The sequence below is a fragment of the Salmo trutta genome, chromosome 2, assembly GCF_901001165.1.
Source record: "Salmo trutta chromosome 2, fSalTru1.1, whole genome shotgun sequence".
NCBI lineage: Eukaryota > Metazoa > Chordata > Actinopteri > Salmoniformes > Salmonidae > Salmo > Salmo trutta.
The window spans coordinates 26,191,672-26,216,494 of NC_042958.1; the positions used below are offsets into that span (position 1 = coordinate 26,191,672).

Below are 24,823 nucleotides of genomic sequence, written 5' to 3' on the forward strand. Positions count from 1 at the left end.
TCAACATGCACAACAGCGTGTTTCAGTTCCCGCCAATATCCAGCAACTTCGCAAAGTCATTGAAAAGGAGTGGGACAACATTCCACAGACCACAGCCTGATCAACTCTGTGAAGGAGATGCATGAGGCAAATGGTGGTCACACAAGATACAGACCGGTTTTCTGGTCCACGGCCTTACCTTAAAAAATGTAAGTTATCTGTGACCAACAGATTCATATCTGTATTCCCAGTTATATAAAATCCATAGATTAGAGGCTAATGCATTTATTTCAATTGACTGATTTCGATATATGAACTTTAACTCAGTAAAATCTTTGAAATTGTTGCGTTAAAATTTTTGCTCAGTGTATTTATAGTCTTTTTTGCTCATATTTATTAAGGGTGCCAAATATTTATCAAGAGTGCCTCTCCGAGAGGATTATGGCCACATGTTGACTGATAAGGTCAAGCAGATTAAATAAACAAAGAGAATAAAGACCTCCCAGCGTGATCACCCACTTACCCCTCCTTCCAATGCTTACACCTGTTCCTACTTCTTCAGTTCCAAAGAAAGTCGCCCTGCCACACCCCCATTTCTGTCAGAGCCTGGTCAACACACACACACACAACGCCTTTTCCACCCACTGAGGGATTTGTTACAGTGGAAGACAGACACAGGGGCGACTGACAGACAGGTCAGACAAACATGTAAAACCTGCTCAGCACTAAACAATGTAGTTCTGGCGGTTCCCCTCCCCTCCCTCCATTTTACTGGGAAGATACAAGATCCCATATCCCCAGCTGTCCTTACTGGTAATGCCAACCGGAGAACAACTTCCCTACCTGGCACAGGTAACTGGCACCACACCTGGCTAAACTGTTGACATGGCACAGATGGGTAATACATGCACTTATACCTTTGTAGTAGGCCTAACGGTGTAATTACTACATGACCTTGGCTCACTCAAGTTTCTTAATGAACAAGTTAAACAAAGGGTGCAGAGACAAAGATTTAACCAAGTAGTCAGGGGCTCACTCACAGGTTAGAGCTTACTGCCATCTCTAGTCTGTCAGAAACAGAAACGGAGAGCGCAAGCCGTCTTCATTTAGCCCCATTATAGCCTATTAGGGTGATAACCTTAAAAGCCCTAGACCTGAACTCATCCGCTATACCATTAAAACCATCCTGCTGGGCTGATAGGGCTAGACAAGAGGGTCTTTAAATACACTACACGACCAAAAGTATGTGGACACCTGGTCGAAGGAACATCTCATTCCAAAATCATGGGCATTAATAAACCATTTCTGTATGGACCTCGCTTTGTGCACGGGGGCATTGTCAAGCTGAAAAAGGAAAGGTCCTTCGCCAAATTGTTGCCACAATTCTGTGCTGGAAGCACAGAATCGTCTAGAATGTAATTGTATGCTGTTGTGGTAAGATATCCCTTCACTGCCACTAAGGGGCCTAGCCGGAACCATGAAAAACTGTCCCAGATCAGTATTCTACCTCTACCAGACTTGACATAATGCATTGTGGCACTATGCATTGGGGCAGGCACAACGCATTGGGGCATGCAGTTGGCACTATGCATTGGGGCAAAAACAAATCGACTAATTTTAAGGGGTTTCCACATACTTTTGTATATATACCGTAATTTCCGGACTATTAAGCGCACCTATAAGCCGCACCCACTGAATTAAAAAATATATATTATTTTGAACATAAATAAGCCGAACATGTCTATAAGCCGCAGGTGCCTACCGGTACATTGAAACAAATGAACTTTACACAAGCTTTAACGAAGCACGGCTTGTAACAAAAATAAATAGGCTTTAACGAAACACGGCTTGTAACAAAAAATAAAAAATTAGCAGTAAACAGTAGCCTACCAAGAAAGTGATTGGTCACCATCTTCCTTCTCCTGTGCACTGAAACCATCTCCTTCGGTGTCGGAGTTGAATAGCCTCAGAATTGCTTCATCCGATATTGAATCGTTTTCATTGTCGCTCTCGTCACTTTCATCCGGAGGCAAATCCCCCGCTGAGCCCTCTTCAACATGCAGCAGTCCAGCCTTTCGAAACACGTTGGTGATAGTGGATTTTTTGACAATGCTCCACGCTGTCAGGACCCACTGGCAGACTTGTCCATAAGTTGCTCTTCGCATGCGGCCCGTTTTAGTGAAGGATTTCTCCCCACTTGTCATCCAAGCCTCCCACTGAACACGGAGGGCCACTTTAAATGCACGATTTACACTGATGTCGAGTGGCTGCAAATACTTTGTTGTACCCCCAGGAATCAGGGTGACAAAATGACTACCGTAATCAGAATGATGGGAAGTTTGAGAGCGCTCAATTTAATCTAAACAGTAAACAAAAATAGTTGTTTGACCTTCAATTTCATTGGTCTAATGATAGCTTCATGCCGCCAAAAAACTGAGCACGTCACAGAATGTGTTTTTTTGGAGAAAAAAATTTAAAAGCAGGAAAAATCCATATATTAGCCGCGACGTTCAAAGCCTGGGAAAAAAGTTGCGGCTTATAGTCCGGAAATTACGGTATATATATATAGTGTACCTCTAATGAGTAAAGAGGAAAGGTACTATCTACAACCTAAAAGGGTTCTTCAGCTGTCCCCATAGGATAAGCCTTTGAAGAACCCTTTTTGGTTCCAGGTAGAACACTTTTGGTTCTCTCCTATGGGGACAGCTGAAGAAACCTTTGTACAGTATAGGCCGATGTGAAGGCCTGGGTCATATTCTTAGTGCAAAATGTATAATTTTGACAAGTTCCGGGTAGTCCCTCTCCGTTTTGGCCCGTTTACTTAAGGTTCTTTCCTAGTGAATAGTACCCTGCTGATGGGAAAGAGGGAAATACCCACACACCTTCAAAAAATGGCTCAGAAAACAGCAGAGACTGAGACTTGGGATAGAACTGACTGAGAAGAAAGGACAGCAGCCTGTCAGTCTCAAAGCCAATGGAGGCCTAAGCCTTAACATCAGAAAGAGGGTGGCACATACACCAGCTCCAAAAAGCATCAGGGGGACGGGGGACGGGGGACGGCTGGGAACAGTGTGTTAAGAAGAAAGGCCAGTGGAAGGCCGCTGGGTGCAACAGATTAGCTGAGGAGCTGAGCCCGGGGCGATCCCATGCAGCAGGACCAGTTCACCACTAGACGAGCCCTGGTGGGGTGGTGTCACTGGCAGAGCTCCACGAGAGAGGATCTGCTCAGTCACTGATGAGATTAAAACAGCCCAGCGGATGTAGAGGCTCTGAAAGTATTTATACGCAACACACTCCTGAGGGAGTTACAATTACGTTACTATACAGCGCACACACCCTGCTGTGGCCTGGCTTGTAGGGTTGAAGTCCTTGACTAACCTTCCTGTAAAGGGTCACAATAAAGGTTCCTGGCTGGGGCAATAGACTCGGTCTCTGGCTAACCTAACCTGTGAAGGAAGGGCCAAGGTAAGAGTTAGGGTTTCCAACTTTCCATCAGGTTACAGCCACAGCTTCCATGGTGTTTGTTGGCTCTTCTGAACAATAAATAACCCTGCTTAAGAGACTTCTGGATGTAGATAGAGCAATGTGCAGTCTTTATCCAGAAACGAGCTAGATACTGTGTGGCATCTCATTCCCCTTCCTAGTGCACTACTTTGGCCTGGGCCCATAGGGCCCAACGCAGTAACATAACTGGTGATGTGGGTAGCCAATCCTCCGGTTGTGTCTGACATTAAGGAGACATGTATCCCACACAAACCTATCTGCTACCATAACAATTTAGATAGCATTGCTCCCTGTGAGAGTAAAATCCCCTATTTACACCGAAAAAGCTCTACTGCTCACGAAACTGAACAATGAATCACATCCTATCACATCCCACACCCCATTGTCAGAAGCGGTGAGAAAGGAGGGGGATTGCAATGTCTCCACTGAAGCGGAGTTTGGGGCTCAGAGATGGAGGCGATGGTTCATGCCCTCCTCTGTCCATTTGCCAGACCCTTTGTGTTAGTGGAGCTGTACTCATAAAAATAGAAAACCATGGAATTCACAGGCGGTGGGTGGCACCATAATTGGGGAGAACGGGCTCGTGTTAATGACTGGAGCAGAATAGGTGGATTGGTATCAAATACATAAAACACATGGTTTCCAGATGTTTGATGCCGTTCCATTTGCTCCATTCCGGGCATTATTATGAGCCGTCCTCCCCTCAGAAGCCTCCTGTGATGGAATGAATTATCAATTAGTTGTATTTCTATGGCTCTCTTTCTATTCCTCTCTTCCTGCATCCTCCAGGCTGGCCCGGCAACCTTGTGCCTGGCTGGGGTCCAGTGCTGCTGGACAGGACAGGTCCACCTCTAAGAGGTTTTGTTCTACTACTGGGCCCAGACACACACAACACAGCTCAGCTATATTCAATGCAGGGCCACTGGTCAATGGCAAGTTTGATCTTGTTCTCTCTCTCTCTCTCATTAATTATCTAGCTCTCTCCTTCTCCATCACTTTTTCTCCAGCACTCTCTTTCTCCCTCTCACCCCCTCTTTCTCAGCTAGTGGGCCATAGAAGCCACCGATGGTCAATTAGATAACCGACCAGCAGTCTAAACGGACAGATTCAGAAACAGGAGAGAGAAAGAGCAGCATTGTTTTACACCCAAGCCCAATGGCTAAGTCCCATATGGCACCCTATTTCTTATATAGTGCACATAAGTTTCTGGTCAAAAGAAGTGCACTATATAGGGAACAGGGTGCCATTCGGGATGCAACCGATGGCCCAATAAACTAGACCGAGAAAGCTACATGGGAAAAAATCTCTATAAGAATTGGTTGGGAAAAACAAATGTGTTGGAGGGGGAAAAAGGCAATATAGTGACCATTTGTGTGAGTTTGGAGAGGGAGACAAGGAATGTGAGATTAGGGCCTGAGAGTTGCAGTTGTAATCAGTTATTAATGCATCTGGCTTCCCACTCTGTTTCCATCCCACTCCTTCCACACACCCCCACTGTGCAGCGTTGTGACCTGTTAGCATGTCCTTGGGATGGTCTTCTCCTAGCCTGGGAGATGGGGGAGTAGCCTACTGCTCACGAGAACTCATTCAAATGCAGCCTTACTAAAGATGCAACTGAAACCCCTGCTGCCCCAGCAGCCCCTCCCCCATGGGAGCATCAGCCATTAACATGGTTCCTCAAATAACCCTGTTCACCTCTGTCCACCCCAATGACTGTATAAACATGAATGGACAAAGTCATTGATCAAGTGACACAATTCATTCCTACGTGAAGACTCAATAGCACATTGAAGCCAAATGAAGATGGTTAAGATGGCGTCTCATGGAAACATGCGCAGTTTGAGCTATTCCGGAAGGTAACGTTGCAGGCTAGTTCAGCGCTGCCCCCTCTCATTGACTAAAAGCTGATTTATGCGGTCCAGAAGCTCCGTACGGAGGTTGTGACGCAATGGCGGAGCCTACAGAGACATGCAGCGGTTAAATCAAGCTCTGTACTGCGTCACCGTGTGCCTCCCAATTGTTTTTACAATGTTTCGTTTAGCTCCACATTGACATGATTGGTTCTTCGACAACTTCCTTCACAACAGCTCTGGGCCCTGTTCCCAATAGCCTAAGTTCCCTCGCTTACAGGTGTTTTAATGATGCATTTTTCCTACAACACTCTATGATGTAACGTGCATTTCTGAAAACACCACGCAGATAGAAAGTTTGCTAAGTGCATTGTTGAGGCATGCGTCAATATTGATAGGATCGAACGAACGGCCACGCTGCTCTCGGATCAGCGTTCTCCCTTTCAAATATTACCTTAACATTATAATTATTACACAATACTGACGACGGATCAGCGCCTATGAAATATTATCACCTATGGCTACAAATATTGAGGTGGTTTCTAATACTTACCCTATAATAATGAACTAAATCAGGATTTGACACGTCACCCATCAAAAAATATATTTGAGGCAAAAATTAGACAGTAGCATACAAATAGCTAAATAAAACTGAATGAACAAGAAATAGACTTTAAAATCATTGAAATATAGGCCTATATGTACAGTGATCTCGTTTTTAATTTGAAACATCTTATATCCTTTCCTTTTTTTAAACAATTACAAAGACATTGGCAACTTGGTATTTTTAGTCACGTTCGTTTCTGAAGTTAGTTTTCGGCGGGTACAGAAAGACGGATAAAGATCTTGATTTTGTGTTTAGCGGAGATCTTCTGTGTTGAAAGTGACACGGAAGGGCAAAAAAAATAATTTCATGACGCATTTAGCTGTTCTAAATATGGAGTCTTTTCAAGTGCAACTTCAGTAAAGATGGTTTTGAACTTCTTAGGGATAGCCCCCTTTTTTTCAATTTTCGCCTAAAATGACATACCCTAAATCTAACTGCCTGTAGCTCAGGCCCCGAAGCAAGGATATGCATATGCATATCCTTGCTTCGGGGCCTTCAAATGGTACCAAGAATATTCTTGGTACCATTTGAAAGGAAACACTTTGAAGTTTGTGGAAATGTGAAAGTAGGAGAATATAACACAATAACACAATAGATCTGGTAAAAGGAAATACAAAGAAAATAAACTGTTTTTTTTCTACCACCATCTTTGAAATGCAAGAGAAAGGTCCCAATTCTAGCCATCACTCTGGTTGTAATTCCGATGGTGTCCACAAGATGGCAGCAGTGTATGTGCAAAGTTTCAGATGATAACTTGAAGTATGAGTGAACTACATGACATTTAGTGTGAAGTCACCCAGGTACATTTGGGCAAATCGTGAAGGAGACAGTTGCATTCATATTAAATTTTTCTGCAAGAATATGGTCAAATCTGTATACTTGGACTTTGATTTAGCTTTTCCAGAATTAGTAGCCATATTATAAGTTCAACATTTGCAAAACAACCAGTTTTCATAACTTTCATAACTGAATATTCTTATAATTTTTGTCCAAAAGGAAAAGGCATGCTGTTGCAAAAGGTTAGCACCTACATTTTGCGACAGACACAGGGTTTCCGGATACTCCCGTAAAGCCCAGCTCATTGGCTATCTAGCTAGCTTTGTTTGACCATGATTGGTGCTTATTTGACAAAGATAGTCGTTCCAGTGAAGACCGCCCGCGTCATCGGCGTGCCATGAAGGCGTCGCTCTCTGACCAAATATGGTGTCCTATAGGATATACTACACCCCTAATGATATAGTGAAGTCTTGCTACGTTCTAGGGTCTCTGAGGAATACATACGAACGTGATTTGACTAGTTGAAACAACGTTTAAGTTTAGATTTTCACAGATTCCTTTGCAAATTGAACGAGTGGAAATACAAAAATTAATCGTGCATGATTTATGGACCTTTTTAGGATATGAAAAGGGATTTTATCTAACAAAACGACACTTCATGTTATCTCTGGGACCCTTTGGATGATAAATCAGAGCAAGATTTCAGAATGTAAGTACACATTTCACCTTTAGAGGTGAATTTATCAAACCTATTGCAGTGAAAAAAACTTTGGTTATTAGGTGCTCTCCTCAAACAATAGCATGGCATTTTTTTTCAGAAATAGCTACTGTAAATTGGAAAGTGCAGTTATATTAATTAGCTTTTAATGATGTTCCTACGAAGGTTCTAACAATGAACTTGCTTTTGGGAAACCAGGTCCTGCTCCGCGAAATGCAAGAAGTATGAATGCCCTGAATGCCACGCCGGAATGACCATAAAATCGGCTTTAACTCAAGTTGAACACCGACCACGTTGCCATTCGCAACTAAATTATCCGCATAACTTCTGTGTGAGATTTTAAAATAGATCGGTGCAAAGACATACATCTGGTGTATTAGAAGCAATTATTGATACCGTGATCGTCTTATATTCATTGTATTTTTTTTTACACAAAGATTGACCACGAAGATTGGGGGATCCTGTTTTTTGCTAACAATGCCCTGATAAATAAAAACGTATCTTCCTTCCTCACCTACAGTTGAAGTCGGAAGTTTACATACACTTAGGTTGGAGTCATTAAAACTTGTTTTTTCAACCACTCCACAAATATCTGGTTAACAAACTATAGTTGTGGCAAATTGGCTTAAGGACAACAAAGTCAAGGTATTGGAGTGGCCATCACAAAGCCCTGACCTCAATCCTATAGAGGATTTGTCGGCAGAAATGGAAACCGTGTGCGAGCAAGGAGGCCTACAAACCTGACTCAGTTACACCAGCTCTGTCAGGAGGGATGGGCCAAAATTCACCCAACTTATTGTGGGAAGCTTGTGGTAGGCTACCCGAAACATTTCACCCAAGTTAAACATTTTAAAGGCAATGCTACCAAATACTAATTGAGTGTATGTAAACTCCTGAACAGGAATTGTGAAAAACTGAGTTTAAATGTATTTGGCTAAAGTGTGTGTAAACTTCCGACTTCAACTGTATATAAGCAGCTTATTTTACCTCATTGTTTGTTAAGCGACTGAGATGGCATAGGGTGGCCCAATTCTTTTACCTTTTATTATTTGACCATGCTGGTCATTTACGAACATTTTAACATCTTGACCATGTTCTGTTATAATATCCACCCGGCACAGCCAGAAGAGGACTGGCCACCCCTCATAGCCTGGTTCCTCTCTAGGTTTCTTCCTAGGTTTTTGGCCTTTCTCAGGAGTTTTTCCTAGGGAGTTTTTCCCAGCCACCGTGCTTCTTTCACATGCATTGCTTGCTGTTTGGGGTTTTAGGCTGGGTTTCTGTACAGCACTTTGAGATTTCAGCTGATGTACGAAGGGCTATATAAATAAATTTGATTTGATTTGATTTTGATTTGTGCGTGCGTGACCTGACTAAAGTGCCTTATATTGTGTAGCAGTAATTGTAATATTGTAACCTGTGTACATTTCTTATTTGTAAGCTCATAGTTTGATGTCTGCACTGGCTTAGTACATTTCCTGCAGTGCAGCATAATAATATCCTTTGTTTATCCTAGCTTGTGTATTGTGTTGTATTGCTACATTGTGCAGCCTACTCGATATCCTCTTGTTAGTATGGCACTGCTCAGTCACGTATGCTAATGTATTGTATCTCCCCCTTAGTATCCTTCAGAACCACAACCTTCTATCATACAAGTTATCACAAACTTACCTACCGGCCTTACAAGCCATCAAATCCCCATCCTACCCCCCATGTGCCCGTGTATCCTTGTGCCGTGCTTTTTAGTTAGTTGATAAATACCCTGAAGTGCAAACCTTGTCCACCCTAATCCTTTTCTTTACTAACCCTAACCCTGCACCTTGAAGAGACTATTTGTATCAGAGTCCGACCAATATAAGTGCTTTGGGTCTGACCCCGATTTTAGGGAGGCAAAAGTCACAGATTACCGATATATCTGCCGATATATATATATATATATTTTTTTCAGGTGGAATGAAATACCTACCTTTTTTTACACAAATCGCTCCAAAGGATTAACAGATACTCTAAATTATGATTTCTTAACTAAATATTTTAAGTATTATTTAAAAACATTTTATTTGTGGTTTACATGTTAACCACAAAAGCAACTAAATCCTCTATAAACAGGAAAATAAATGTAAAAAACAAACACTAAAGTTGAACTTCTTGTCTATGGCAGTGGATAACAATCCAGAAGCGTTTGTGCTGAAGCACCACAAGCACACTAATAAACAAGAAGGGCTGAATTAATTCAACTTTGTCTCAAAGTAAATCTGAAACTGCAATTTTTACAACCCATGCAGTGATATGCCATAATGTGCATATTGTAATGTCACCACTAGATGTCAACATTAGTATTGAGTAGATTCACTACAGCGCTTTACAACAGTCAAAGGTCATGTAAACGTACACTATGGCAACCTTGCAATGAGAGCTTGTTATCATAAGCAAGCACATGCTAGCTCTTTATTAACCAAGTTCTCTTACTGAAACCATAATTTTAATTACAGTTATTTAATACAAAATATATTGGCTATATATTAAAACTGCAAATGACAAGCGCTAATGGCATTTGCTGCACTGGTTTTAGTCACACACATTCTAATTTAGCTAGCTAACTACAATCTTTCTCATCATGAATGTAAGAACATGGCCTGAACGATAGTTGGCGCAGAGCTGTCTTGCTTTTTGCAGATTGCATATTTGGGAAAACTAACTAAATAAGCCCACTAACATAATAGGCCCAGACAGTAATGGTGTTATTTTTCTATCAAGGATGAGTGTTCACTTAGGCGCCAGTCCAGTGTTCGCACATAGTGAAGATTGCTAGCTAATGTTATCTAGGCTAACTACCTTTCTAGCTAGATAGAGCCCAACTACATTGCTGGCTAGGTAGCCAGCTAATGTTAACTAAGTGAGAATGTGATGACAGGGCTGCTTGCTTGGTGTAGCGTACTTTTGATTATTTACTTATTCAAATATGGCTGTAGCAAGCTACTCACCATCAAACCACCATGCCTACTCTCTCACATTGTGACGACTTTGGCTGAATGATGTTCAATGAGCAGCTCGTAGAGGGCCCTCTTTAGGAACCTTTTGAGAGAAAAAAAGTCAAATGACCGCAAATGAGCAGACGTATTTGTTCATTCTATGTATATAATATTGCCGCTTTATCTGTGGAATATAGACCAATACAAATATTTTGGTGAAAGGCTAATATCAGCCGATAATATCAGTAAACTGATTTATCGGTCGGGCTCTAGTATCAGATAAAAAAAGGGTTGACACTGACCCATGCCTGAATCCATCCCTGAAACGGTCCTAATACAAACACTAGTGAGCTGAACAACTGAGTGCACCTGCCAACAAGCCAATCCTTAACCCACTGTAAAGCTTAAAATCAAATTCACTCAGATAAAACAGACTCTTCTTCCTGAGGAGGCGGGAAGAGAAGCATGAGGAGGAGGAGGAGGGGGAAGAGAAGCATGAAGAGGAGGAGGGGGGAAGAGAAGGAGAACATGTAGGCTACTTCACAGCTACAGCCACAGTGCGTGGTCCACAACGCCTAACCAACCATCTGCCAAAACACCAAAAGCTTTTGATATCAACCCCCAACAGCGCCACCAACTGGTGGTGGACCTCGATAGAGGTGCCGGTTTAATATATTGGATAATGACCAGTAGGAGACAGTACAGAACACGCTTTATTCTACACTCAAGACCGACAGGCGCGCACACACACACACACACACAGGACAGTGAGGGACAAGGTGCTCACATTGTCTGTGAGGCTGTGCTGTCCAACAGGAGTCAGGGCAGTCCATGGCCGTGCTACTGGAGGTTCCCAGACTGGTGGAAGAGGCCATTCCACCGAGTCGGGCCAGGCATCCTTGGCCGGAACAGGGCGAGATGGAGATGGAGGTTAGGGGGTTAGGGTTAGGTACGGAGCCGGAAACAGGCCCAGATCTGGTCCGGGTGGTGGATCCAGGTCTGGAGGGTCTGGAGATGGGCCCAGGTCAGGGCCGGACTGCTCCTCCAGGACGGCAGTGGATATCGGGACCAGCACTGTGGTCGGTCCGACGATGAAAGGTCTCGGAGAGATAGTGGAGGCTTGGGTGCTGCTGGAACCTGAGGTGCTGAGTGGGAGTATCATGTCCAAGCCAAGCAGGCCTGCAAGGGCAGCAGGCAGTGTATGGCTCAGCACCGGAGTCGAGCACTAAATGAAGTGTCGGCTGGGGTGCTGGTTCTAGCTGGCAGTCTGCAGGCAGAGCGTGTGCACCTCATCTGGGTATTGGCATGCGGCACAAACTTTATCCCGTCTCTACTGGTCATGTCCCAGGACAACTGCACACAATGGCAGTTCTTACTTTCGCCACAAGGGACATTGTGCCAATTTCTAGAGTGCTTTTGGCTCCAGCGCTGCCTCACAGGCACTATTCATGTCAGAAAAATACATGCGCACAACCGAAGCTCTTGCTAGCTCACAACCGAAGCTCAACTGTTAGCAATGTCTTACTGCCGGTAAGAACAAATGATTGACATAATTTTGAGTATCATCACTCAGCTATTACATTTAAAACATCAAAAATGTAAATACCATAAAGTTATATAAAGTAAATATCCAAACCAGTCTGTTCATCAATACTGGTATATAGTAAAATACGGTTTACCGCCCAGCCCTACTCTGGGGCCTTCAGCAGGGTGGCAAGGGGTGGCAGTCTGGAAGGAGACAGAGCAACAAGGGTATGTATATGGAGCCACACATACAGCTGACAACACTTCAGACAGCCCTGGCACAAAGAGAGGATTACTGCTACGAAAACCATTGCTGTTACAGCTGCACCAACAGCACGCCCCAGGACAAGACTCAGCCCAGAAAGGAGCCAACGGAGCAGGGGAGAAGGGAGAGGAGGACCGAGTAAACCCAGCACCACCTTCAACTCAGTATTCTGACCTGAGGGAGGGGTTCAAAGGTTGGGTCCGTGTTGGCACTGGTCAAAAGTAGAACTATTTCCTAGGGTGCCATATGAGATACAGCCAAAGACTAGCACAACACCCACTCCGCCCTGACGCCCTCACAAAGGCACAGTTTGACAACATACTGAAGACAAAAAAGGGCAAAAGGCATGGGCTAGCATCATCTCATAGAAAAAGGGCAAGCAATATAGTGTGTATGTACTGTGTACTAGTAAACATCAGGTAGGAAATGAAAGCTTTACTACAGCACTGACCAACAACTTTGTCTTAGCCGGTGTCAGAAATGGCACTGTATTCCCTATATAGTGCACTACTTTTGACCAAGGCCCGTAGGGCTATATAGGGAATAGGGTGCCATTTGGGACTCATTCTTAGATATGTAAGGGTAAACAAAACAATCCTCCCTGTCCCTGCTATCTCTACATATCGTGTCAGGATGTCAACCACCAACCTTCCAAGTAGCAAATGGCCTTTACCACAGAGAGTCAGAGAGGGGAGTCAGGTGACGAGTCAGGATCCCTTACCTACACACACAGAGACACACACACACACACACACACACACACACACACACACACACACACACACACACACACACACACACACACACACACACACACACACACACACACACACAACAAATCGTCAGCTGATGGGATCCCTGTCACTTGATAGACTAGGTAGTCTCAGACATTAGTGGGCTCTGACTGAGGCTGCAAGCGAGGCAAGGCTACTTGATAGGGTACACCGCTGAGCTTGGAGAAGAGGGAGGATGTGTGTATGTGGAAGGGCGGCTTATCAGAAGCTGTCTGTGTAGCCCAACATGTGTAAGACACACCAGAGACGCCTTGGCTTGGACACAACCAATATTCATTACCCTAGAGTTGAATTAGAAACACTATGAATGTAGGCCTGTATCTTATTTGTGCATCACAACCAGTCTGTTACAGTTCAACTGAGGTAGGGCATTCAAATACCCACTGGATTGATGCAGCTCATCATGATATAATTCTGCCATGTAAGCATAGATTAATACATCCCATTATAAGCTCCGAACTCTTGACAAAGTGGTTCGGGTTTCTCATAACTTTTGAGAATTTAACATTTTACGGTGGTCATCTTCAAAGTTGTTTCTGCGGGTGGCATAAAGCTAAATTAGCATGACACGAGTGGAATTAAATGTAAAAGGCTTTTGAAAATAAAAAGCTTGTTACAGTATACGCTCAGTGCTCTGTTGACACTTCACAGGGATATGGTTGTTTTTGAGAGAAATCTTAGAAAAACCAGAATTTCGAATGAATATGAAAAGCGTATACTAAAATATCAAAATACTACATGTCCGCTCTCAAACTCTATATCAATCTTACCTTTATTTTGCTTTATGTCCTGCGGAGTCGAGAAGAAAGATGACTGGTTCAGTGGGAAAGTGAGCCAGTCACAGAACCCAGCCTCCATTGATTTAGTCACCCTAACTTTGGCCATCCTACAAGTGTAAAAACTCCAGAAGACATTTCACTAGCATCTTCGCTAACAGCTACACAAAGTGGTCGGCGTGAACACCGCACATATCCTCATTGCCTCTTCAGAGGGTTGCAGGAAATACTGTATCACTGATGCATTCTGGTCATGTCTTACGGATAAACTTGGGCAAATGAATACATTTTCAATACATTTAGTTGATTCCCTACTAAGTTCAATACATTTTTGAATATTGTCGAATTTCGTTTTAATGTCTGGATTCTGTGATTCTGTCCACGTTCTCCGCATCAAGGATTTTATTGTGCCCTAAAAAGGGTAACTAAGGATGCAAAGCACCACACACACACACACACACACACACATTAATATAGGTATTCAACACACACCACTGACAGGTTATAATGTTGGACACTGTATTTGTAATCTACAAACCATAAACAGATATCCTATGATGCAGATAGCGATGACGTGGAGTGACAGGAAAACCAGTGACAAGGACGACGTGAGTGACAAGGACAATGTCATCACACTGCACGCACATACAGGCTAAATGAAGAAACCAACTCATGACCATTAACACGAGTACTGGATTCACACCATTGAAAGGCTATAATGTTGGACATATTATTTGTAATCCACAAACCATAAACAGATATCCTATTATGCTGATGTGAGGTAACAGGTAAACCAGTGACAAGGTCTTCACACACATACACCCTTTTCGCCTCCTCTTTCCTTGTCCACTTTAGAAATAGTAGGTTTACACATCAGAGCCAGTATTCAAAAAGCATCTCAGAGTAGAAGTGCAGAACAAACATCAGGTCCATCCTGTTCATGTAATCTTACTTTTTGTGATCTGAAAAGGCAAAACTGATCCTATATCAGCACTACTACTCAGACTGGTCCAGGTGGACTTTCATCACCCCATATTTGACAAAAAACAGGCAGGTATTGTATGTGCTGTGGTTAACGTTTCCCACCTACCACCATATGACATGACAGGCGGAGCAACACACACAGTTGTTAGTCCTGTTTCTGTCTTGTTTTCCCTGTCTTCCTTGCCTGGTAGTTGAATAATTTACAGGCACGGGTTAAGAGGGTCGTAGTTGTAGTCTAATGCTGGGAACAGAACAGGGACCATTCATGGAACACCTTCATCAATAAAAGAACAGCAGACAAATAAGCCCCTGGCTGACGTTAGAGGCTGACTACACCGCTCACGTCGCCAAATAAATGTAGAAATGTATATTATTAAATTATTGCACCCATACTGCTCGTGCGCGCCAACGAGCGTCTGCGTTGCCAAGGGCTAAAATAGAAGTCAGCTCTTTTTGTGATGCAGATCGCGCTGCAAGTCCTGCCTCTCCCATCTCCTCATTGGTTTATAGAAGCAGGTACCCACGTGCCATCTCCTCATTGGTTATACCCACGTGGGTGACAAAGACGAACGAGGTCAGTGGCGGTAACGCACCTAATTTATAAAAGTTTCCAATCGCAATATAAAGTCAAGAGAAGAAAAGGCCTGGAAGGAGGAGAGATGACTAGAAACGATTCGGTTGACCGTTTTATGTGTGGATTAATTGGCGGAGTAGAGGACCTTGTGCATTTCAGGTAAAATAACAACTCAATGTTTATATCCCAGGACAAATTAGCTAGCAACAGCAAGCTAGCTAAATAGGACAAATTAGCGAGCAAGTGCAAGCTAGCTAGCTAAATTGCCATACATGTTTAATGCTTTTCGACCTGTCCCCAAATTAATGTAATTGGTTCAGAGTTTGTTTTGATATTTTAACCTGTGTGTCGTGATTGCGTTTGGTGTGGGGGGGGGGGGACAAAATAAATGTCTGCACGATGGTGCACGCGCGCAGCCGGTTTGGGTTCCGTGTCAGTCTGAGCTGCTCTGCCATGTATAGAGCTGGGCTGAGCACTCTTCTGTTCTGCTAGTGTGTTGCACTGTAATGGAGCTTCTATACTCACTGGTCTGAAATCAGCTGTAGGAGAATGGAATGAATATAATGTGATGTGAACGAACTGCAGCCTAGAGATGATCATGTAGATTACTGACCTAAGATCAGGTCCCCCTGACCGTAAATCAGCACTCCTACTCTGAGACTATTGATAAACATATAGCACAATATATATATTATTTTGTTCATGGGAAACATTTGAGCTTCAGTGTCCGATGTCCATATCACAACATCTTGATGCCTAACCTTCTCTTGTCCCCCACAAGGGTTGTGGGTGGCCTAACACTCCTGGTTCCCACACCCATTACTTTGATTGCCGGTGTGTTTCTCTGTTTTCTCCTCATAGGACCCCACCACCAGTCTATTGTAGTGACAACGTGCCTGGGGGGATAGAGGAGAAGCTTTATGGCTGGTAATCAAATGTGACCGCTGACTGTTGCTGGTGTCTGATGGCTGACATCTGCCTGGTGGACTCATTCCAGCACAGCTCAGAACGCACCACGGTGATGGGTAACCCGACACTACACGGCCAGTCCAGAGGAGGAAACAGAAGCGCTGTCTGACCTAAGACCCTTACAAGGCAACCGAAGCTGACATTGACAGCAATTAATCCAAGAGAGAGAATTCCAGGCCATTGTCGGATGGACGGATAGATGTCCCGAGAGCTTGTTTCCTCTAAACAGTGGCTGTGATGATTGCCTGGCTCCAATGACTTGTAGCACTGACAGTAGGTCCCAAATGGCACCCTATTACCTATATAGTGCACATCTTTAAGGGTTCTGGTCAAAAGTAGTGCACTATCAAGGGAATAGGGGGCCACTTGGGATGCAATGTAGTGTGTGCTGTGTACACTACAGGTACCTCCACATCCCTATGCATTCCTGGAGCGAGAAACACTAAACACTAGAGGGTCGACCGATTAATCGGAATGGCCGATTAATTAGGGCCGATTTCAAGTTTTCATAACAATCGGTAATCGGTATTTTTGGCCACCGATTTGCCGAATTTTATTTATTTCTTTTTTTAAACCTTTATTTAACTAGGCAAGTCAGTTAAAGAACACATTCTTATTTTCAATGACGGCCTAGGAACGGTGGGTTAACTGCCTTGTTCAGGGGCAGAATGACAGATTTTTACCTTGTCAGCTTGGGGATGCAACCTTACGTTAACTAGCCCAACGCTCTAACCACCTGCTTTACGTTGCCAAGGTAAGTTGCTAGCTAGCATTAAACTTATCTTATAAAAAAACAATCAATCAATCAATCATAATCACTAGTTACCTACACATGGTTGATGATATTACTAGTTTATCTAGCCTGTCCTGCTTTGCATATAATCGATGTGGTGCGCATTCGCGAAAAAGGACTGTCTTTGCTCCGATGTGTACCTAACCATAAACATCAATGTCTTTCTTAAAATCAATACACAAGTATATATTTTTAAACCTGCATATTTAGTTAATATTGCCTGCTAACATGAATTTATTTTAACTAGGGAAAATGTGTCACTTCTCTTGCAAACAGAGTCAGGGTATATGCAGCAGTTTGGGCCACCTGGCTTGTTGCGAACTGTGAAGACTATTTCTTCCTAACAAAGACAGCAGACTTCGCCAAACGGGGATGATTTAACAAAAGCGCATTTGCGAAAAAAGCACAATCGTTGCACGACTGTACCTAACCATAAACATCAATGCCTTTCTTAAAATCAATACACAGAAGTATATATTTTTAAACCTGCATATTTAGCTAAAAGAAATCCAGGTTAGCAGGCAATATTAACCAGGTGAAATTGTGTCAGTTCTCTTGAGTTTGTTGCACGCAGAATCAGGGTATACAGAATCTGGCTCGTTGCGAACTAATTTGCCAGAATTTTACGGAACTATGAAATAACATTGTAGGTTGTGCGATGTAACAGGAATATTTAGACTTATGGATGCCACCCGTTAGATAAAATACGTAACGGTTCCGTATGTCACTGAAAGAATAATGTTTTCGAGATGATAGTTCATTAATATGGTCAAATACGGAAACTAAGGTTTATTATATTATAGTTAAGTCTATGATTTGATATTTGATAGAGCAGTCTGACTGAGTGGTGGTAGGGAGCAGCAGGCTCGTAATAGTCAAAGATATATGGTTTAGAGAGAAATAGTCGACGCGTCATAATTCCTGTAATAACTTGCGACTGAACTTGAAAGGGGTTCCTTCGTTATTTTACCGTTCATGTCTTCCATAGAGAATGTCTTGATCTACTTCAAATAAGGTCTGTGTTTTGTGCTTAAACCGCCTCGGCGTTTTGATACCCGTGTAAATCTCACCGGGTAACGTTTGTCAACATATTTTCATAAATCCACTCTACAAAAAAATGTATCTTCGCTTATATTGATCAGAGTTATATCCTATGGATATCTACACAGTTATAAAATTGGCAAGGTGGTGTAAGCCTAAACCAAACACAGACCTTATTTTAAGTTAATCTAAAAATATCCTATGGAATAAATGAAGGAACTGCTTTTCAGATTTTGCTAGAAGGTGTCATGGGAATTATGACTCGCACTTTGGTAGTCAATTCTTACCATGCCCATTATTAAAATAGGATTTCCTGCATATAGAAATTACAGTTTTTGTTTTCAGCATTCATCACAGGTAACTTAAACTCTATTTTTATTATTCAAACAGTTGAGAGTATTTGTCTCCTAAGCAGACTCTTCAGTATCGTTGTCACTTCAGAGCTGTGTGTGTGTGTGTGTGTGTGTATATATACACACATATAAAAAAAATCATAACAACAAATCGGCCGATTAATCGGTATCGGCTTTTTTTTGGTCCTCCAATAATCGGCATCGGCGTTGAAAAAAATCATAATCGGTCGACCTCTACTAAACACACCAACATCTGACCCCTAAAGAGATGCAGTAGAATACTTAAGCATCCATTCACCTAAATATGTCATCACTCGGCAGTCATTTGGCATGTCCCACCCTGTCCCTGGGTTACTGAACAAGCCAGAGGAGCTGCTGCCTGTCATCTGCAGTGGTTGCGTCCCAAATGACCCTAATCTCTGTAGAGTGCACTACTTTTGAACAGAGCCCTATGAAGAATAGGGTGCTGATGAGGCAGTACAGAAGCAGTTAGGAGGCCAGGACCTTTGTACAACAGTCTCACATGCCTTAGCTATTTACTTGTTTTTCCACATGTGAATGTGGAAGTGGATGGCCTACATTGCTGCATACAGTACAAGTATCCACTTACAGAACGTAGCCTACATACCTGTCATTTAACCCCCACGACCCTTTTGAAACGAGGTGTAGAAATTAGTGATGGTGGAAACATCGATACCGTAGAGTATCGATTTTATAATCAATACTGTGACTACCGATTTGTAAAATAAATCAATAATAAACTTGCTAGCAGTAGTTAGCTGTAACCTACCTGCACCAAAACTCTGACATTTCTCTTTCTTCTTTCTAAAAATGGTGAGCCAACATGTTTTCAGCACTTTTATCTTAATGACTGATCAAAACATGTCAATTTTATCTCTCTGCAACAGACATATAGTGAGCAATATGTTTGGAACATCGAATCACAATAAAAACGTAGTTTTGAATCGATATATATAAATAAATAATCGTGATACAAATAGAATCGCAATACATATCGGTCCCTGCCAATTCCAAGCCCTAGCAGAAATAACTAGGCCTGCGCATAAGGATTGTTCCTGATAGGCATACCTTATTTCCTAGAGACCAAGACTACAGTATAAAGTCTTTCAAATTCTAACTTAGGCTGGGCTAACACAGATATCCCACTTCTCTCCCTCAAATATGAAAGCCCACAGAAATTCATAACCTGGCTTTAGTTTAATCAATAGCTCAGCAGGAAGAGTTTTTGTCTCAATCAAAGTAGGCCTAGTGCATACAGCAGATGACTCGTGAGACTACGAGCTGACTGAGTGTAATTTGAGCATAGCACAAATAGCATTTCCAGACATCGCTCCCCCTCCCGAGAGACCCACCACTCCCGTCACACGAGGAACAAAACCTGAGGAATGTAAGTCATGTCAGGCCAGGGGTCTCTCAAACACAGGTTCATAGGACCAGGCCGCCCCACACTGCCCCCTCCATCGCTCCCCGTCTGAAGCTGCTCTCTCAGGGCTGACCCCACTCAGGCGTCCCCCTCCCCCAGTTTCCAGCTGTTGGAGGGTAGGAACACATCAACACAACACCAGGATGCAACATCCAGGTGAAATCCTTCCACTGATTGACCCCTGGAAGGAATCCTTCTAAAGAAACTGTTCTCTCACTGTCTGGGGGAAGACTTCTTGCATTGTCAGTAGACACAAAGTTTAGGCTAGTTTTCTAATTCCAATAACAAAAGCTGCTCAACTCCATTACTATACAATTACAGTACTAGCTTTGTAACAACACTGTTGTTACAGTAGTTATTACAGTGTTGCTACACACAGGTATAAGAGCAACCTGGGTGCATTTCAGTTGGTAGCATTAAAGCCAAGAAGTTTAGGTGAGCCAAGGGTGAAACCCTTCTACAGTCACCATCTGATCCCCTTTGAATTATACAGGAAGGGCATGCGGCGCCAACGGAACATTGGAGACTAACCGGGATCCACAGGAATCTGGCCAGGCTTTAGCTTTCTAGCCATGGGATGAAGACAAGTGGAGGGTGATCTGAGCAGCCCCAGTCAGACCACAGCCCTGCCATCATCCCCTGGTTTGGCCTATTCCTCACCCCCTGAAGCAGACCGCAAACCACATTATTAAGGCTAGGCCTGATCATTGGTTGTATCCGATGTACATGTGCAGGATAGACTACTCATGACTAGACCCGCAAGTAATCCGCACACGCAGAATCCTGACGAAAACCTGCGGAATTTCAAATAGAATTAATTGGATTCTAAAGCTAAAAATAACATGACAGGTGATATCAAAGTTAAATTCAACAAGTCAACTTCATTTAAGTTTTTCCTCCGTTTTCATTGATGTATTTCAATCACCGAAAAGTATAGCCAGAGGTGTAGCCCAGTCTCCCACCGTAGCCCCTCCCCTGTGTGAGTGAGAGGTGTAGCCCAGTCTCCCACCGTAGCCCCTCCCCTGTGTGAGTGAGAGGTGTAGCCCAGTCTCCCACCGTAGCCCCTCCCCTGTGTGAGTGAGAGGTGTAGGGTGCAGACAGCTGTGTGAATGAATGACAGATACTTCTCTCCTCAGACAGCTAACATAAAATGCCCAGATTTACAGCAGAGGAGCTGAGGAGTAAACACTTGGCGACCAGTATAACAGCCAAAGCCAGGGAGTTTCCAGCTGAACTGTACGAGGATGGAGGAGTACTATTCTGCAGGCTATCAGCATTTAATCGACTACATATGACGTCAAACTGCGGTGGAGCACCTGAGGTCACTCCGACAGAAAAATAGGAGGGCTAGTGGACCAGGTAAACATTCTGATGCTTTAGCTAGCTACAGATATATTAACTAGCTAGTAGGTTTGTTCTAGTTAGCTAATATCTCTTCTTCACACCAAAGTGATGTGGTGGAGCTATCAAAACAAGTGAGAAGTTAGGAATTACAAAAGCAGCAAGTTCTCCACATTTCTGAATTAACACTGCAAGCAGGGAGGGCCTATCCCAGCGCCATCCCACCTGCGTACAGAGTACCTTCCAGAGCTCTATTCACAATATGAACAGGACATCAAAGATGCTGTACAGGGAAAGGACATTTATATTGATGAGACGACCGATGCATTTGGAAGATGTGCACTCGCCATCCTACTCCAGTCAGTGGGTGAGTGACCTGTTGTAGCAGACGTGGCTTTCTTGGATAAAATCATCTTTACCACTGTGTCCCAAGCTGTCATTTCCTGTGTCAACAACACACTTGACTTTAGCAATGTGTAGGCTTTTGTAAGCGACTCAGCTAGCTACATGAAGAAGGCTTGGAGTACCTGACATAGTACCCGGATGTGCTCACTGACTTCAACACGACCTTATTAGAAACGGCCAAGTAGCCGCGTGTGTGTCCAGGACCTTTGTAGTGTGTCCAGGACCTTTGTGAGCTGCTGAGGGAACACAAGGCCCAGCTGAAAGCCCAGACAGTGCTCATTGTGGAGCATAGCATGAAGATAGTGGCTAACCTGACAAAGTTGGAGGAGACCTCTGTGTCAACAGGCCACAACATCGCCAGCAAGCTGGAGGACCTGCAAATGCAGTTTGAGTATGGCAGAATAGCTCGGGCTGAGGACTGGTGCCCTCATACAACTGAGCTGCTGGGGCAGCTTCCAGAGGAAGACAGGCTCTCCTGCACTGAGTTGGTCCAGTCTGCCATGGTAGCATGCTCAATCAAGCTGCAGACTGTGCTGGAGAAACCTTTCCCTGTTCACTTCACTAACTGTTCAAGATCCAGCCCAGGTGGTAGGACCAAGAAAGGACATTAAGGACTATGTCCATTCCGTCCCTGCTCTGAGCCAGGTGTCTGCAGAGGAGTGGCACAGATACATGGGCATCAACAAGGCAGACTCTATGGAACTGAGTGCAGTGGACTGGTGGGCAGCTAGGCAGGACAGGATGCCAGCCTTAGCTCACATTGCGGTGATACATATTTTTTTAAATGTTGTTGATTGCAAAGTATAATAGCATTGAGCACTAAAAAGCATGTCAGTCACACACACCCACAAACTCTACCACTCTTTCTGTTTTTTGGTTTGAAGCCATTTGATAATAGTTCATTAAGGGAACGAAGGGACAGAATTGTTAATCTAATCGATTTGGTGTTTATGTAATTATAGATGGATTCAATGTATTATTTGTATTTATATGCCTTTGCACTTTGTTGATGATGCTCTATTTATTTATCTATCATATATATTTTTCCATAAAGGAACCGCTTACAATAAAATGATAATATAAAGGTTGAGTCTGTGTAGAGGTTCTTTTCGACTAAGCTTTAGTAGAAGGATAACCCTGGGTTCATTGTCTTTAATACACAGAATTAAGCATTTATTTAAATAAAACCATGTTCCCAATGTTATTAAATAATGTTACTACACTAGAGGCCAAAAAAAACATCCGCAGATTTTCAGCAGAAATCGCCAAAGAAAATATTTTTTAAATCCCCGCAGCTTCCATTTGGGTTTGCTCATGACCCCAATCCCAGACCCCTACCCAATGACGGCGTCTGTCCCCTGACTAAAATTGTATAAAAACAATATTATTACACTTCACAACTTAATGTAAAGTGTTATCCATAAACTCAATACTGTACAAACAGACACTGACATAAAATGATTTGCCTGACCTAAATACATGTGCAAATACTGGTGGTGTTTCCATTTGGAACACCTGCTGTCACCCAGAACGGATGCAGGTGACATGATCTACATTGGTATATTTGCCTAATATGGCAGAGACATAAACCAGTAAATACCTTTGTCATAATCTACCAATAATACAACGAACAGAGCAAATGCAATCTGTATCTAGAATCCTAACGATTCCAGTCATTTTACTATCAACATCGCGACTTGCTCCGACTTGAACTACTTGGTTGAGAGCGAGCCGAGCTATATCGTTGAAGGAACTAGCTCGCTAGTTAGCTTCACTATTATATAAATAAAGATAAGGATCTAGCTACCATAACATGTATTTTTTCGTTTGTTTATGTCCTTATTCCAGACACGGAAAATGCCCCAAAATAAATTGAGGTTAGCTTGAAAATACTGACTACTTGCCTCGCGCTGTCAGTGACAAGCTCCGTTTCAAAACACTTGGCTCGAGCTCAAGAAAGGGCTCCGTATTCCTTCGCAACCGCGCTTGCTAGCTAGCGATGGCTAACTTTTCCTTTCGGAAAGTACAGCTAAATTCTCACATATTTCAGATATACATCTAGTTAAGCGATGTGAGCGCATGTAAAACACAATTTAGCTAATTTCCTAACTAATGTTAACTTTGCTATGAGAGCAGCTTGCAAGTTTCTTTCCCACGCAACATGGAATCGTCAAATACAATATTACTCACTCAAGCTTCGTTGCGTTGGTGCAAATTTGCTCACACAGAGGTTGGCACTTCACAAGATCACTTCGGGATAGAAACACCTTTGCAGCCAGCCTTACTTGATGTTTACATTCTAGACGGAGACTTTCTGCCTGTTTCAATAGATCATCCTAGTTCTTTCTCTGTCTGGGACGCGAGCCTTCCACAAAGAAACGCCCAGTGCCATCCTCATTCGTATTCCCGTTTTGGGCGTTGCCAGTTGTTCATCTGCACATTTTTATTGGTTCTCTCAGTTATCAATCACCCGCCAATGCCTGCTTCTCTTGCTACATTGTTCGAATAAGAGAAAAAGTACAGTGTTCAGACTAAGTCAATAATACTGTATCTCATTTGGATATTCGCCATGTTAACTTTAAGGTATACTTCAAATTATTTATAAAGGCTGTATAAGTAAATTATCCATAAATGTACTCTAAAATATGATAAAGTATACATTTGGGTTATCTAATATTCCGATATCAAAATATTATACTATTTATCATAAAAAATGTACTTACTTATTCTAATCTGTGTGTAAGCAGAGTTTGTTTACCAGTATTATGAAGATGTTTAAAACAGGGGTTCCCAAACTTTTTAGGCCCACAACCCCATTTTTAAATCTGAAAATTATCGTTACCCCATCCATGTGAAAACAATTATGCAGACTAATTAATAGCCAACGTTTACTTTTTTTATGGCAGTCAATTGAACAACATTCTAACAGTATTTCTGACTGTCTTCTCAACTCACCATCACATACTTTTAATGCGGGGCAGTCAATTGCAAATTGTCTGACATTATGTCTCTTATCTCGCCACCACTAATGAGATGTGTGTGCTTGATGCAAGTCATGTCCGAGAGTCTCAAAGTCAGCGGCTGTGGGCTACAGTACGCACCCCATCTCTGCTTTCACATCCAACCTGGATCGATATATGGTTTTACTGCAGACGA

The 24,823-nt window shown here is 42.9% G+C and overlaps 1 protein-coding gene across 1 annotated transcript in view; it reads right to left on the minus strand.

Annotated features, from left to right (window-relative positions):
* mpp7a (MAGUK p55 scaffold protein 7a) overlaps positions 1-24,058 on the minus strand; it is a gene marked incomplete in the record, with an annotated part of 313,669 nt that extends 289,611 nt beyond the window's left edge. The window contains 3 exon segments of the mRNA XM_029699409.1: positions 10,417-10,507; positions 12,842-12,914; positions 23,858-24,058.
* Between the last annotated feature and the right edge of the window lie 765 nt (positions 24,059-24,823).